Below are 16,728 nucleotides of genomic sequence, written 5' to 3'. Positions count from 1 at the left end.
AGTTCCTGTATTTAGAGAAGAATTCTGCAATCGTCATTGGTGGCATGGGGGAAACCTGGGATCCTGTCAATGTAACATTTGTCGGGATGGTTGATCTCTGCTTCCAGACCCCTAGACTCATACCCACGATTCTTCTCCCTCTTTAGAGCCTTATAATAGTTATGGAGCAGTTATTACATGGGAAAAGAGGTATGAGGGTATTAAAAGGCATTCTTTCTGTAGTTAGTTTTCCCTAAGTCATAACCACTCACATTTACTGGTTCTGAAGAAAACCTGCCTGTTGCTGCGCTCGTTTCCCCCTCCCTGTGGAGGCAGGAATGTCAGCACTGAATTGGTCAGAAATGAAAAGGTCAGTTTAAAAAGCTTCAGGAATCACGATGTCCCCAGAGATAAGCCAAATACGAAACATCCTCTTGGGACAGATTTGCTGCATACCCAGGAAAGCTTAACACACCCTTGAGTGCACACCCTTTTCTGGCCCAGTAGTGTGAGGATAAGGGCGAGGTATGAGCAACTGGTGAGGAACGTACCTGAAAGCCTGGTTACACTGGAGCAGTCCTCTGGAACAATACAGGGAGTTGTAAAGCTCAGCTACGTTCTCAGAAGCTCCTGATGCTGTGATGTAGAAGAGTGTTTCTGCTGTTAAAACTCTCTCTTACATCTCATGTGTGAGTCTTTCACAGGGGTAACTTGGCTTGCTGCATTTTAAGACTCTCAGCCTGACGTTGCTGTGGCAAGCTGACCATTTCAGCTCTAGGAGATCTTAACTAATTAACACATTGAAAGTCTTGGCTGGGATTTGGTCCATTAGAAGCTGTGCAACTCCGGATTTGTAGACATAGGATGGAGCAGGGCTGCAGAGAGCAAATGATTTGTGCGTTTTGCCACAACCCATCTTTTGCTCTCAGAAATAGAAGTCTGGGTGATAAACCTGTCTAGGAATGTATATTGTGCTCATTTCCATGGCAGCTATGGGACTGTGTCAGACTGTTTGCTCAGCAAGCTTCTCTGCGCTGGGAGCTGGCCTTATCCAAAGGCAGAGCAGAGATGGAAAGATACCCCTCACTGGGGATCACAGAGCAATGTTCCAGCGATATCACTTGATCCAAATGAGGGCTTTGTGAGCGTTGTTTCATTTATATAAGAAGAAGGAAAATCTCTCTTAAACTGGACTTACAGGTTTTGTTTCTGATGGAGTGACAGGGAAAAGTGGGTGTTGGAGCTACAATTCCAGCTCCATCCAGAAGTCAGTCTGAGGCATTCACAGCTTGTTGTAGCTGTGTGGAACTGCTTGATGCTGGAACTGCTGGCTTGTGAGACATCAATGCACACAATTGTGTGGGAACAGTTTGGAAATCAAGTTAAATGGCTTCTTCCACGTGTGCCCAACATCCTCACAGTTTAAAACCAGCAAGAAAGCACTGTCCTGGTCACAAACTCTTGTGCTTCATGGATTGACTGCCCAGGAAGGGCAGGAAGGGGAGCTGTCAGCCTTCCTTCTGCGTTAGCACTGGCCATGTCATGCTTTCAGACGTGGCTGTGTCTTTTCCTGCCCTTTCATATCAGAGATGTGCTCAGCCTTGTTCTGCAGGCACTGTTTCGTAGATTTAAAAGTCGTCTTTCTCTCTTTTTCTTCCCATGATAGAAAAAGGACACAGGAGCTTTAATCCGTACATTCAGTTTTCTGTTCTGGGCTGGGGAGAGGCCCCTCTCTGCTCAGGAGAGAAGAGTTAGAGGTTAAATGCTGCCCACCTTTGGTGGGGCAACCTTAGGTTATTGCATTCTGCCTTCCTGGAGAGTACTGATATGTGAAGAGCCCGGCTTGTGTCCCTCCTCAGGACACTTCTATGTTCTTCTCTTCCAGACTACAAACAGTTTAGTGCTGATCTGGCCTTATATAGTCATTTCCTATTATTAGAAACATTTCCTTGGGATCTTGCTCAGGGAGTAGCAGAGGGAAATCCTGTTTCCTTCATCTAACGCGCAGGCAAATCACCACTGTTCACTCTTTCCTTATCTAGTGGTGATAGAACAAGAAGTTTTTGTTATGATATGCTTTCCAGTCTTAATTCCTTTCTAACTCTAAACCTCTTTTCAGAAATGCAGGAAAAGGATTTTGAAGGAATAGGAACTGTCAGCCACCCATGTGAGCTGTAAAGCATTGTCCCCAGCCTGTAAGTTCTGCCTGTTCTTTCTCAGCTCTGTTCTAACTCTCAGGTTTACTTGTCCTAATGCTTTGGATAACCAATTCTCTTACTCATTTTGACTGCTATGATAGGATGTTTCACCTGAATCTGTGAGGGCATCAATACAAAGCTAATGGCTGTGTTAAGAGAAACAACTTTATATTAATGAGAAGCTTCTTTTTGCATGCAAAGAGAATGTGTTTTTAAGGGAGAGCATGGCCACGGAAAGCACAGAGATATGCACAGGCTTTGAACACTTCATTTTTCCTGTGAAAACATTTTTTCCCCTTAAAAGGAAGATGTAGGTCCTGCCACTGGGAGGGACTGTTTAGAAAGTCAGTTGGGAGGAATGCACATCAGCAGAACTGAGTCAGGCTGTTTGTGTTAACAGCTCCCTCCAGAAGGGCTCTTCTTGTTCTTGCCACAGACGCTGCAGGGGAGCTGCTTGAAACGATGGTATCAAAGTAATGGCAAAGCAATCCAGCTGAATTAACTGTTGTTTCAAACTCTGTGCTGTTGAAGTGAGCTCAGCAATGACTGTTGGATTCAGGATGGGCAGAGTGTGTTTGTAAATCAACTGTCTCACAGTTGCCCTGTGAAACAACCACCAGAGCTGTAACAGGGATGGAGCAAGAGCAGCCGCATGCATGAGACGCACTGGCATCATATTAAGGGCATCTGGTCATTATGAAGCAGGACTTTGCTCTGATCATCAAAGCCACTCATCCATTTCTGTTTCACTGCTTCAGCAGAGAGCAACAACAAGGAAAATTTATCTCAGTTTGTTAGATTAACCCAGTTCTGGTTTTCACTCACGTCACAAACCCAGAATTATTGTGTGTGTGCGGGAGCCATGACTAAATAGGAGCGCAGTGTATGTGCTTTTAAACCCGCTGTGCCTCAAATGCATCTATCATCAAGGGTAGCAAAATAGTGACTGGTGCTCACCGGGACAGAGTAGGAGTCCCAGGAGAGGTGTATCTCCATCTTCGTGCTTTCTAATACTCCATTTTTTGGTGATATTCTTGTTTATCGGTGAAAGACCGAGCTTGGGAAGGAAAGAAGTGTAGTGTTCTCACTGCTGAAGCTTTCTGGAAACAAACAAAACCAGTATTGACAGTTTGAGGTGTTACAAAGCATAAATTAGAATCCAAAAGAATCATTTAAATAGGCTTTTTTGTCTTCTGGGTTTTGGAGCCCTTTTGGCCACACCTTAACATACTGCTCAACCTTTGTCTGTAAACATGCAAACACATCCACACAGAATCAGAGCATTCCGAGAACTTGTGATGCCATGAAGCTTGCAGGAAAATTAAGGAACTTTGCCGTCTTGAGACACCTTCTGAGTGAGTATAATGGGCTTTTGATTTAACCTTCGTAGGTGTGCAGTTTCAGACCTGACCAGTTGTGTCTTCAGGGACCAGTGTCCTATGTCCTAGGCTTCTGTTCCTAACTACTTATTTGGGGGACATCTGGCTGCTTTCTGCATGGGGAAAGAGGAGATGTGTTAAAGCAAACAAAAAGGGGGTAGAAACCAGACAACTCTTACCAGGGCTGATGGTATGGGGAGGAGGTTCTGCCTCCTTATAGAGCCTGTTATGATATGTACTGTTGATTCTTTGGCAGGTTTATGCAGTTATTGTGCAGTCAAATGTCCATGTCTGCTAGAACGGAGGTTGTTCCCTAAGGAGTGGTCCAGATGTCCCTTGGAACCTCCAGTTCCTGCTATAGGGTTTCTTAGGAATGTGAGGCATTTGAATCAGCTTTAGATCAGTGCAATCTGAGCAGCAGGACACATGTGGTAGGTTAAAGAAATTCCTATTTTCTAAGATGTTCCTCTGACCTGCAAGAGGAAGGGCCCTTGAATTCCTGGCCTGTCGAGGGTGGTTTCTTTCCCATGATATCTTTGCCAAGTGCTTTCTAATTATGGAATGTGTGCTATTCTGGAGTTGTTTTGCAAGGCAGAAATAGTGAATATTATAGAAATCCTGATAAAAAGATGAACATGGATAGATGAACTTGACACCTTTTGCTTTTGGAATAATGTAGATGTGATCCACATTGATTTTTGGAATAGCATAAACCCAAACCAGCATCTCTTACCTCCAGATTTATATTGTGCAGTGGAATCTGCACTGGTTTGCTGATGGTTTCACTGGTTTTAGACTGGTTTAATGGGGCTAAACTGTTCTCTTCCAGCAGAGTCACTGCTTGTGAGTGCAGCTCAGCAGGTCACGCACTGCTCTCTGTGAGCCTGCCGGAGCAGGGCTGACAGGAAAGGTTTCCAGTCGCCTTGCTTTGAATGTGGAATTGTATGCAGGGAATCAGCTGCTTATCAGCACCGAGCAGAGCAATCCCAGTGCTCTAATCCAGGGTTTATATGAGTCACTTCTGACTGGTGAGGCCTGGAAAACTTGATTCATACCTCTGCCTGTAGTTGCCTGTAGTGGTGATGCAGACCCAGCCAGCCACCCTCAGCAGAAATCAAAGGCAAGGGCTGGGCTCTGTTGCTGGAAAGGAAGAGCCTGGTTTTATCACCTTAATAATCCAGGATCAAGGTCTTTTAAATCAAAATGATGCTGGTTATCTCTGTTTTCCAATCATATTTTTCCCCCTCCTACTTTAGGCTAACCCATGTGCCAACAGGAGCTGGGCAGTACTTTGGCTGCAGAAGAAAGCTTTTTGAGTAAAGGAATTCCCAGTGAATAAAGAGTTCTCCTGCAAGGAAATGGCATTTCCAGTGCTGAGGTGTGTCCTGACAAGTGTTAGGAGGTGTGAACTAGGGGAAAGGTGAAGGTGTTAATGTGAAGATAGCTCTCTACTAATACTTGACATGAATTTTCTTGGCTGTTGTTTGGCTACAACTGGACTGATTTGAGGAATGATGGTGGAGAACTGACATTCTCCTCCTGAAGAATTAGAGCTGCCAGGCCACAGCTCTGATTAGACTTGGAAAACTCCTGGATCAGGGCTTGCTGTTGAGACTCAGTGATGGCTCATATGGCTCCGGGGAACAGAGCTTATATTACCTTGGATCTTAGCTGTTCTCCTGCACTGAGCAGGGCTTTAGGGTATTGTCCATTTCTTTCAATGCTCTGACATAGATAAGTGCTAAACCCCTCTCTGAAACATGTCCTGGGGCTGCCTCTGTTAATTCACCCAGCTCTTCAGTTGGCTGATAAAAGGAGTAAAAGTCATGCCAAAGAGAACTGAGCGAGAACTGAGCAAGAACTGGGAGTTAAGGTTTCAATCACTTCTCAAAATGGAATCTGATGAGGGCAGAAGCGCTAGTGGCATCATAGCACCCTTCAGAAGAGCTTCATCACAAATCCTTGCAATGGTTGGCACGTCCTTCCTGTGAGGAATGGCATCCACCATGGGCTCTGTGCCTTGGGTCAGAGCTAATGAGAGGGGAGCACTGCACTGAACCACTGACAAACATCTCCTGTGTTTCTTTGGTTTTAAATAGCCTCCTGGCCGAGTAGTGGCCTTGTTTTGTTTTACTTTACTTGTTTTAGCTTTACTTTTAAAGCTTTTTAGCTTCTTGGTTTAAATCTCTTTAATGCTTGACTTTACCCTTTCTGTAATAGAATCAGTGTGCATTTTGATATGAAGAAAAAAAACCTAAAACAACCTTTAAGCAGAGCTGGCTCCAGACAGTGCCAGTCATGAAATAGCAGCAGCTGAGGCTGGGAATGGCTTCATGACTGTGCATTCAATGGCTGGAGAATCTGCCTGTTGGTACTGCAGGGTTTGGGTGATGACTGTCATGAGGGACCACTGTAAATGGATTCCAGCAACTGAGGTACTGATAGTGCTGGGCTTACTCAGTGGTGCTGCACACTGCCTGGGGTCCTGCAGTCATAGCTGTCTGAGACTAATACACCTGAGGGTCAAGGAGGCTTTTTGGAGAAGGGAGATTGGTTTATGTCTGCTTTCTTCTTTATCCTACAATCATGAGAAAAGCCTCCCCCACTTAGAAAAGAGGGAAACAGGTAACAAAGTACCTTCCAAAAAGTCTTATGGTGACAAAAGGGCATTACTGAGTTTGCCACCTCTGCTCACCTGCTTATGGTGATGATAGCTGACACTGAGTGTGATACCTGATTTCAGAAGCATGCAGGAGATGTTCAGCAGATGCAAGAGTCTGCAGTGCTCTCTTTTCAGAAGCCCCCATGCACAGCAAGCAAGATTCTGTTCCCATTAACTTTGATAAGGATCCTATGGAAAATCAGGAGTTGTTTGGATCAGGCTCATGTTTGCTCAGTGCAGATGTGGCCACATGCATTTAGAGCAAGCGACCTCTGGGAAATTCATATTCTTATCTGTAGGCTTAGACTAAGTTTGAGACCTTCCTGACTTCAGGTGTAAGTCCAGTTTTGCTGTACCTGTAATTCATTTTAGGATGGACACAGCTTAGATCATAGAGGAGCAAAATAATTCATAGAATCATTTTAGGTTGGAAGGGGCCTGTGGGGATCTCTGGTCCAACCCCACTTTCAAACAGGGCCAGGTTTAGGTCAGGTTGCTCAGGCATTGTCTGATTGAGTCTCAAATATCTCTAAGGATGGAGTTTCACAACTCGTGGGGCCCCTGTTCCAGTCTTTGACAGCACTCACTGTGGAAAAAAAGTTTCCCAATATCTCATTGGAATTTCCCTTCTTCCAGCTTTCACCCATTGCCTCTCCTGCTTTCACTTTCCACCCAATGCTAGCAAAGGCTGCATGTATGCCCTGGCACAGGGTGCCCAGAGAAGCTGTGGCTGCCCCATCCCTGGCAGTGTTCAAGGCCAGGTTGGACACAGGGGCTTGGAGCAAGCTGCTCCAGTGGAAGGTGTCCCTGCCTGTGGCAGGGGTTGGAGCTGGATGAGCTTTAAGGTCCCTTCAAGCCAAACCATGCTGTGGTTCTGTGATTGTTTTGTGTGAGACCAAACCCAGATGGCCTCGAACAGAAACACTGTTTGCAAGGATTGGAGACTAAGGGCAGCAGTGGCTTCAGTATGTCCTAGGAAGGGTCTTAACTTGGTGTAGCGCAGGTTGTTTTGTCATAATGACCTCAGGGACCTCCACATAGAGTGGGTCCTCTGAGGGTGCATGTCTTAATGTTTCTGGAGTACAATACTCCTGAGCCACTATGCTGAAAGTCCTTGCAAGAGCAGACAAGTCAAACTACATCCTATCCCCAGACTCTCTGTGGTCTTTTGATTCACCAAAAGCATGATTGCAAGTGTAAGTGTAAGCCCAGGAGATTGATTCTGCTGCTGTTGGGGTGATTTGGGAGCAGGTTTGGGGAACCCTCTTGCTGCTGCTGCTTCAGTGCAAGCTTGCTGTAATGGAGCACATCTCTTCCTGTCCCGCCGCTGTGGGTTGGTGTGTTGGGCTCTGCACCAGCTTTTCCAGCGCCTGGGATTACTTTTCTTTCCGTTTTTCCCTGCGGTTAGGCACTCTGCAGGGAAGGCAGAGGACAGCTGACTGCTCTTGGCCTGCCTCTCCTGAGCTCTGCACACCCGGCTCTCCTCTTTGCAAGGGGAGGAGAGTTCCTCTCCTTCTCCTTGGAAAACGCCCTCTCCGGGATGCTCCAGTAGGAGCTGGTGGGAGGGAAGGAGTTGTGACTGCACTGAAAATGTCATGAAAAAAAGAAGGCAACTGACAGGAGGGAGAACTTGTCCTCAGATTCCTGCTTTTTGCAGCAGGGTGAACTCAGGCTCGGCAGGAGCTGCCAGGAGGCAGAGATGAAGTTCAGAGGCGCGGTAAGATTTGCTCAGCTCTCTCGGTGGGTTTGCAGCTTTCGGATGTGTATCTGGCCCTGAGGAGAAGGGAGACACGTTGCCAAGGTTCCAGCAGGGAAGTGAAATGCTTTGCGAGAGATCCCTTCATTGGAAAGTGATTTGGAAGGGGTTGGAATGGGATAAAACCCCAAGGAAGCGCATGTTTCCAGGAGGAAGCCAAGGTGTGAGCTGAGGAAGTGGGAAGAGAGGGGGAAAGCTGTGCTCTGCATTAGGGGAGAAGGAAGGGTGGAGCCTTTGCTTGGGTGGAAGGGGCTTGAGGATGTGAACATACCCTACTGGTGCTGGGCTCTGCTGTGTCCTTCCCAGGGCCATGATGGGCTCCTTTCTGTCTGACTACCACCCTCGGGAATGGCAGGAAATACCTGCTTAAGGACTCATTGCCACTCGGTTCCTCTAGGGTGTATTTACTTTATCAAACTTTGTCCATGTTTTAGCAGCAACCAGAAAGCCTGGCTCTGTGTATTGCATTGCACCAGGAGCTTAGGAAAGTATGTGGCAAAAGCTTGAGAAGACCGGGATTAGTACCTGGAGAAAGAGATGAGTAAGAGAGGACGGAAAAAAGTCCACATACAATAATGCCATAAAGAAGACAGATCATGAGCTCCTTTCTTCTGTGTTGTAGCATAGGAAGAGGGACATTCAGTTGCGTTAGAAGTTGCCAAACTGATGCAAAGATTATGTTCGTACAATGCATAATTGGGCCATGGAATTCACTGACGTTGGAAGATGCTGAGGTCAAGAATGAGGGAATGTTACAACAGAGGTGTACGTGGTCTTTTGGCTGGATGAGAATGTTCAAGGCTCCGATTGGCAATAACTTCCCAAATTTAGGAAGAGGAGGATTGAAAACATCGTGTCTGTGGATTTAAGCAGTTCTCTGTTGAAGAAGCAGCAGCAAGGGCTAGAGTATCCCATACCTGCTCAGTGTAGAGATCCTCATGTGCATCCCAATAGTCTAGTGTTGACCACGCTGAGAAAGGGTCTTGGTGATGAAGGAAAGAGCAGAGCTTCTGGAGAGCCTGCCTAGATGTGACAGCACATGCGAAGGTGGAGGTGACAATGCTTGTGCTTGGGTTTCTATTGGCATGGAGGATGGTGGAGCCAGCAAACTCACCTACAGCAGGAGATAGAGTGTGATAAGTGGTGTTGTCCAGGGTGGTGCTTGATATTCTCCAAGAGAACACGTGGGTGTGGAAGTGCCCTTCACATGCCCCAGGAATGCTCTGGAGCGCTTGTTGTGCTCGGAAAGTTTTACTGTCTCTGAAAGACTTCATGGTCTGAAATGGTTGTGTGGGGCGTGGGGAATCCAGCTGGGAAGGTGGGAACCTCTGGTGTGGGGAAGGGCAGAGTGCTGCAGGAGCAACCCACAGTATTGGTTGGAAGTGAGATGAAAGGATGCATGGATTTAGAGGGAAATACAATATTATCCCAGAGCAGTGAATAAGGATGCAGAGTGGGCACCCCATTGCTGCAAGCGGGGAGGCAGGGGGAGCACGTGCATCCCGTAGTTCTTACCTGTAGGCTGGCGTCTGGGTTTCTGCTCCTCTCACCAGCTCAGTCAATGGCAAAACTTTCTAGGAAGGGCAATGATGTGAGATTTTGCTTCTTGTGCCCTCTGTTTTCTGCAGCTACTGAGGGATGCCCAGGCCTGCACCCTGGGGGCACAGGTAGTACTGCAATGAGGAGCGATCAGCAGCATCTCTCAACCAGCACCAGCTTGTGTCAGCTGTTCAGGAGCAAAAATGTCAGCTCCCTAAATATAGAAATCCAGTGTATTTACTTTTCCAGCCTTGGTTGAGTTCCTGGTTTGTCTGGTTCATTTTTCTTACTGCTATTTTATATTTAGCTTGTTGATTGAAATATCAGCAGCCCCTCTAAGGGGTAGATGTTTTGCCTCTCTTTTGAATCAGTTCTTACAACTCTTTCTTTTCACTACTGATTGCTTTTCTTTTTCCCTGACTTCCTCCCTATCCTCCCAAAAAGTAAAGTCTAGAAGATGTCATTCCATTATAAACATGAAACAAGTGATGTTACCTGCTTGCCATTGAACCTCCATGGCTTACTTTGGTTTCTGGTCCATTGTAATTTACATTCAAGCTCCCTAGATGGATTCTTACTATTCTAAATACTTACTGTTTGCAAATGTCAAACATCATTGATTACTATATTAAGTCATCATTAATAGCAGCAACATCTGCACCCTGCATTATTGCTTTTCAAAAGATGAAATGTTTGCTTTCACAGTTCTATCCCCTATGTGTTTGATAGATACTGAAAGTAATGCACACAGGGTGATCCATTGCTCCTGTTTCCCATTGTGCTTTGCATTTTGTTGGGAGATTAAATGGTTCCATAGCTTGGAAAGTGAGGGAGGCAGAACTTCAGTTTCTAGGCAATTTGCTAGTGGGGATGTAAGAGATCTTTGTGAGAGCAGACTGAGATTGCTTCCTCTGTATTTCTGGTGATTTTATGGTTTAACATATTCCAGTTTGTCCCTACTGAAAACACATAAGACCTCAAAATAAACAGCTTACAAGAATTACTCAAGGAAACAGCATTTCTTTCTCTTTAATATAATTTCTTGAATAGTGGATTCTGTGGTTGGATCCTTCCAACATGTGGTTTAGCATCAGGAGGGAAGCATCCGAGAAGCAGGCTCCGAGCATGGGCTCCCACATTCCGTTGCTGGCCATGTATTGCTCTAAAAGAAGCAGGAATAGAAAAGTGATTCTGCTATAAATGGTGACGTGTTTGTAAGTTCAAGTTGTTCCTCTAACTCCACTGGTCTGTGTCATCAGAGTCATTACCTGGCTTTGATCCTGTTTGATCTGACACTTCTGATTTTACCCAAGTTGTCTGCTCAGAACAACTTCATAGAATCATCACAGAACCATAGAATGGTTTGGGTTGAAGGGACCTTAAAGCTCACCCAGCTCCAACCCCTGCCACGGGCAGGGACACCTTCCACTGGAGCAGCTTGCTCCAAGCCCCTGTGTCCAACCTGGCCTTGAACACTGCCAGGGATGGGGCAGCCACAGCTTCTCTGGGCACCCTGTGCCAGCGCCTCAGCACCCTCCCAGGGAAGAGCTTCTGCCTAAGAGCTCATCTCAGTCTCCCCTCTGGCAGGTTAAAGCCATTCCCCTTGTCCTGTCCCTACAGGCCCTTGTCCAAAGCCCCTCTTCTGCAAGCTTACACCTTGTGGGAAATAACTTCCAAAAAAACTTACAGAATTAAAGCCAAAATGAAACATTTGCTTTTGTTACTTCATTTTCTTAACTAAACAAGCTAAGTACATGGGATTTGTGTTGTATAAATTATTTGCTGAGCTCAGGTGGCTTCAGAAGGGGCAAATAAATTCATTGGGCTGTTTGGTGAGGATTTTTATGGGAGACCTGGGCTGCCTCTCAGGAATCCCTTATTCCAACCCCACTGTTGACTAACATAGCCCAAAAAGTGCAGCTCATTTTCAGTATGGCAAGAGGGAGGAGGATCCCAAGTGCTGCACTTGAGTCTGTCAGGGATTTGCTGGCAGGCAGCAAGTGCTTGACTAAGATCCCTTGATTCTGGTCCACCTCAGTTGTTTTCATTATTGCTTTCTCTATGTAGAAGGAAATGAGGAGCTCTCCCATTCTGCACCTCAGGAATTGAGGCCCTGGATAAAAGAGTTGAGTTTTGTCTGCCCTGCTGTCTAGCCCAGGCTGTGTCCAAACCCTTTCTCAGGCTATAGAGTGGAGTAGAAATCAGAGGCATTGTTTTCCTTCCTGCAGCTTTGGCATGACAGTGAGGAATGTCAGACTATCCAGGAGACAAATGTGTTTTCACTGCCACCTCCCCACGAGAAGTTCGTTCTTGGTTCAGACTCCTTATTGTCTTCCCGAATCTAATCTGAATTTCCCTTCCCACTCCTATTTGGTTCTTGCCTGTTCTTCCGTTCCCGGCTTTGTAACTATTTCTGGAGCTTAGAGATCAATCATCTTCCCCTCCATACCAAGATAAAGATGCTGCCTCTTTCCATACAGCACCCACTTCCTGAGGGTGTTTCAGTGCAAGCCTACTGCTCTGCTGGATGGATACTGGTTAATTCCTTGTCAGAGGAAAACAGTCAAACACACATCTTCAGACATCGAAGCAGAAATCATGTTTGTCATATGACTTTTCTTTCTACATCGGATGACTACAATGCTTCCTTGCTCCATATAAGACCATTCATTTGGAGTGCTTCAGGTGTTTCCACAAGCATCACTCATGGATGCTCCAGGAAGGACTGGGAATTGCCTGAGCTACTGAGTGCTTGCTCATCTCTTGGTGGCTGGCAGGTTGGATGGGGCTTGGAGCAAGCTGCTTTAGTGGAAGGTGTCCCTGCCCATGGCAGGGGTTGGCACTGGATGAGCTTTAAGGTTCCTTCCAATTCAAACCATCCCATAATTAGATCTTTAAGTCTTAAGCAGAGTTTAAGTCTTTAGCATAGTTTAAAAAGAGAACTACTGGTTTACACCTTCACAGTAGCATGTCAGAGATTTACTAGTTCACCTTAGGGGACTCTGGTATAGTCTTGAGTGCTTTTGTACTCCCATTTGTGATGGGTATTTTCTGATCTTGTTGACTCTTGTATGAATACAAAGAAAAGCTGGAACCTGAGCCAAGGTAAACCTGGCTCTGCAGGCTGCATTCAGCACCAGTTTACACCAGCAGAGAGTCTTTCCCAAAGTTTAATCACACGGAAGAGAAAGGCATGTGGAAGTGGTGCCGCTTTGGTAACTGCACTGGCTTAGGCCCCACCATTCAGGAGCGATGGCTTTTCCTTTCCTGGCCGTGAGCCACTGTTGTGCTAACGGCTCTGGAGAAGTGATTAAAAGCAAAAAGTGGGTTAAAATAGTGTGGGAATGAGTCCCTAGGAGCTGTGCCCTGGGGTGGGTATGAGAAATGCTGTGGCAGGTTGTACTCTCTCAAGTAGGAGTGACCATCAGGATGTGATTTTAGTAAAGGGCTGTGATTTTAAGCAAGTTTGAGAGAGAAAGGCACCAAGATCAGCTGGAGATCGGTCAGACTTTTGCAGCTCCCTGTTTGCAGCCTGTGTTGGGGTGGCATTAGCAGGGTGTATCCTAGGAAGGCTGGGATCCTTAGCCTGCTCCTCCTTTTGGTTCCCATGGGCAGGGTCAAATTGCTCATGGTAGAGTTAATGGGTTGTTACTGTCAATGGGCACCTGCATTCCCTTCCCTCCTTGCCCTGGGTCTGACACTCCATGATCCCATGGTTATGGTGATTCAGCTCACTACCTCGATAGAAAGTTACCACTTTCTTTTTTCCCCTGTGCTTTATTTAGCTGATTTAGCAAGTTGCATTGATTCAAGACAGGTAATTGCTTGCATGAACTCATGCCAGGGAGGCAAAGGCTGTGTGTGGTTTGGTGGTGGTGAGCTGTTAGACTACATCTAACGTGCCTCTTTGGTGGTAGTTTCACCAGCACTTAAACCCAGCAGGAACTGGCCCTGCTGCTGCAATATTCCCTCCTCTCAGTCTCCACTGTGGTTCCCAATCTTGTGCCACCATCATCTGTCAGCCGCTGCGAGTGCTGATGTGTAGAACCAGTGTGGGAAAATGGCCTGGATTAAAATAATACTAATAAAAGAACCCAAACCCAAGCTAGTTTTAATCCATGTCAGGTTTCCAGTGTAGCTTATTGCACAAGCCCTGGAGCTGGGGGAAGCCAAAGGGTGCAGCTGCACGGAGGGCTGTGGGATGGGCCTTTTGCCTGTGTTCTGCCTGTCACAGCAGCTCATTTACCACTGAACTCTCTTAGCAGCTTCAAGAAGAACTGATTTTCACAAGGAAGGATCTAATCAGACCCTCACAGCCTGTATTCTCCTCATTACCTGGAATACACACTCCTTAGCACAGGGCTTTCAGAGTTGCCCAAGCTGATCTCTCACGTAGCACAGAGCAGAGGACGATGGAAATGAGCTGTACGTCACCCGGAGGCAGTTTGGCAGGGAGAAATCCATCCACTGCAAAGGCGCTGAGGGATCCCATGCTGTCCATGGGCAGACTGCTTTAATGGTTAATTAGCTTCATTCACTTATTTAAGCCCCCTGACAGGCTTTTCTAGCATTAATTTACAGCCACTAGATTTGAAGGCTGCCTGCTAGCACCAAATACTTCACATTTCAGTTATTTTAACGTATTCAGTGCCTTACTGTCACACTCGTCATATGCAGGAACATATGGTCATCATTGTGATTAGGTTTTGCTAAATAGTGTCTTCTTTACCCCCTTTCTTACTGTTCCTTTTCCATTTTGCAAGAAAAAGTTATTTTGACCTCCTTTTGCCCTGCATCTGTTGAAGTTATTGGCAGTTACATAGTTAACATTGATGTTTTAAGTTGATGGCAGATTTGGACATAAGCAGTAAAGCAAATGAGCAAATGCTGGCATGGAGAAGCACATATTGCTCAGCTGTGGTTTATGACTGCTCTTCATATTTGCATTGGATTTAGGCTTGGGAGGGTACTACACTGTGGTTAAAATGATCTTCTGGAGAATCTGACTGCGTAACCGGGTCACAGTGAACTACTGCCGAAAGGTTGCTTTTGGGGTGTTTTGGGCTGCAGATTTCAGGTATGAGGTAGTTCTCCCAAAGAGAGGTTGGAGTTGAATGAGAAGAAGCTGAAAGCTCCTGAGCCTTTAACTGCTTGTCCCAGAGGAGGCGACCAGAGTGCAGTTTGTGTGTTGTGAGTAGGATGGATTGCTCCTTCCTCAGGCTGGATGTGTGCCGCTGGGATCAGTGTGTCCTGGGCTGAGGAAGTGGCTGATGAAAGAGCTGCTGAATCTGCAAAGTGATATTTTCTGTGGAAGTCTTCAGGATTATATAAACTTGGATTAAGTGTGTGAGGGTGGAAGTTTCTCCTCAGTCGTATTCATAACCCTGCCCACTTAAACTGGTGATTTTCTTCTGGGTTTCCCTTTGTTCCCATTATCTTTGCCCAAAATCTGCTTCAGGACTGGACTGCTCTAGGCAGAGCTTACTTGTATGTGATTGTTCTCTTTTGCCAGTGTTGGCCTTTATGTCACCACCTTCCTGCTCCAAGGCTTCCCCCTTTCCTCTTCACCTTGGCAAAGAGGGTTGAAGAAGCCAACAAAGCGCTTTGCTGAAGGTCTGGAGGAATTGGCTTGGAAAGTTTTGGGGCGTTTTAGGAAGATTACTTAGCGACATATCTGCAGAATTCCTCCCAAACGGCATCTTTCAAAGCTTCGAAATCCAGGAGACTACTTGGAAAAAATAAGAAGGGAAATTAAAATGAATGTTTCTTTGTGATGTTTGAGCCATTAGAGTGGGTCTGGGTTTGAGAGTTCCAGGAGGAACTGATTTGTCTTCCTGGAAGCTGCTAGTTCCACGCAGTCAGTTATGTCCAGGGCTTTGGGAAGAAAGACATCTACAACTTAAAGGAATAGGTAAAACTGCATTTGTAGGTGATTGGTAAGTCGAAACACCTGCAGATTGAGGGAGTTTGCACTGTTTCGGGCCCACATTTATACTTGCCTGGGTCTTACCTTTATTACTACTTAACAAAACTTGAAGGTAAATTTTCTTCTGACCAAGGTTGTTTTCATTTTTGTTCTCTGCACGCCATCAGCCCCCGTGCTCTGACCACTCTTATATCTTCAGAAGGAGCAGAAAGGAACTACCTGACAACGTGAGTCAGCAAAACCATCTCCATCACTGTGCAGGGTTTGGGGGCTGGATGACAGTGCTGCAGTAGGGGTCTGGCATTCCTGGTTTGCAGCACCGCTGCAGGAGAGGGTGCCTGGGTATTGCTGTTAGCCTGTGAGGAGCAGGCACCAGTGGTGTTTGTGCCAGCGATGGCAACATCCCAGAGTATAATAATAGATTCTCTGCAATGCATTAGTGCTGTAGGGAAATGATTTAGGAGAAGGGTGATTGCTACGAGGAGTTTGCAAAGTAAGAGGGATTTAAGACTGTGATAAGAAAATGCAGATCCTTCAGCACAGATGTGAGGCAAATGGTTTACTATGTTGGCTCTCCTGTCTCTGGTTTCTGGAGTGTCTCTTCTGTGCCCCGTACATCGTCTGTCTGCTGTGTAGAAATTTTCCATGCAAGCAGCAACTGAGTCACTTGGTGCACATTTCCTCTCCCTGTTTTAGTACATGAGGCTGAGTGGAGTAAGAAGTCAGCAGACCTGTGTCTTGCAGAGACGGTTGTATCTGAACCATGTCGTGTTGAAAATATAACCCTTAAAGGAGGGTCAGGGAGTAGAAGCTGCTTGATGCATGGGATAGATGTTAGTGTCACAGCCTAGATTCAGTGCCATGGGATGCAGAAGTGCCCACTTCTCATTAGTTCTGAGTTTTCCCATTGGGTGTTTTGCTAAAGCTTTTAACTTGGTCAGCAGCGTGAAGCTGTTTGCTCATGAGATGAATCACAATTAGTCATAAAAGATTCCTCACCTCGAAACGACTTCCCGTTATGAAGTGAGAGAGAAAAGCAGAGAGAACACATTTCAGTCCCACTCCTGCTAAGGGAAATCCAAGTTTTCTTCTCCTTATGAAATGATTGCTTTAAAGTTATTAGAAATACAGCAATAACTTTTCCATCAAAGCAATCAGTAGAAACCAGTTGATAAAGTGTTAGGGCATGGTGACCAACATTTTCACCACGTAGTAGCTCAACATGGAGAGTAGTGGGGTTGTTCTAACTTCCTCTCCTGTTTATAGGTTGTCCATGGGTAATTGTGGTT

General features: G+C 46.0%; 1 protein-coding gene across 2 annotated transcripts in view; it reads left to right on the top strand.

Annotated features, from left to right (window-relative positions):
• Positions 1-16,728, top strand: part of MYO1C (myosin IC) — a 50,417-nt gene that overhangs the window by 14,772 nt on the left and 18,917 nt on the right. The window lies entirely within an intron of this gene.

This window comes from Psittacula echo (genome assembly GCF_963264785.1).
Source record: "Psittacula echo genome assembly, chromosome: 15".
Lineage (NCBI taxonomy): Eukaryota > Metazoa > Chordata > Aves > Psittaciformes > Psittacidae > Psittacula > Psittacula echo.
The sequence above is the reverse complement of the archived record's forward strand: the minus strand, read 5'-3'. Positions and strand labels throughout refer to the sequence as shown.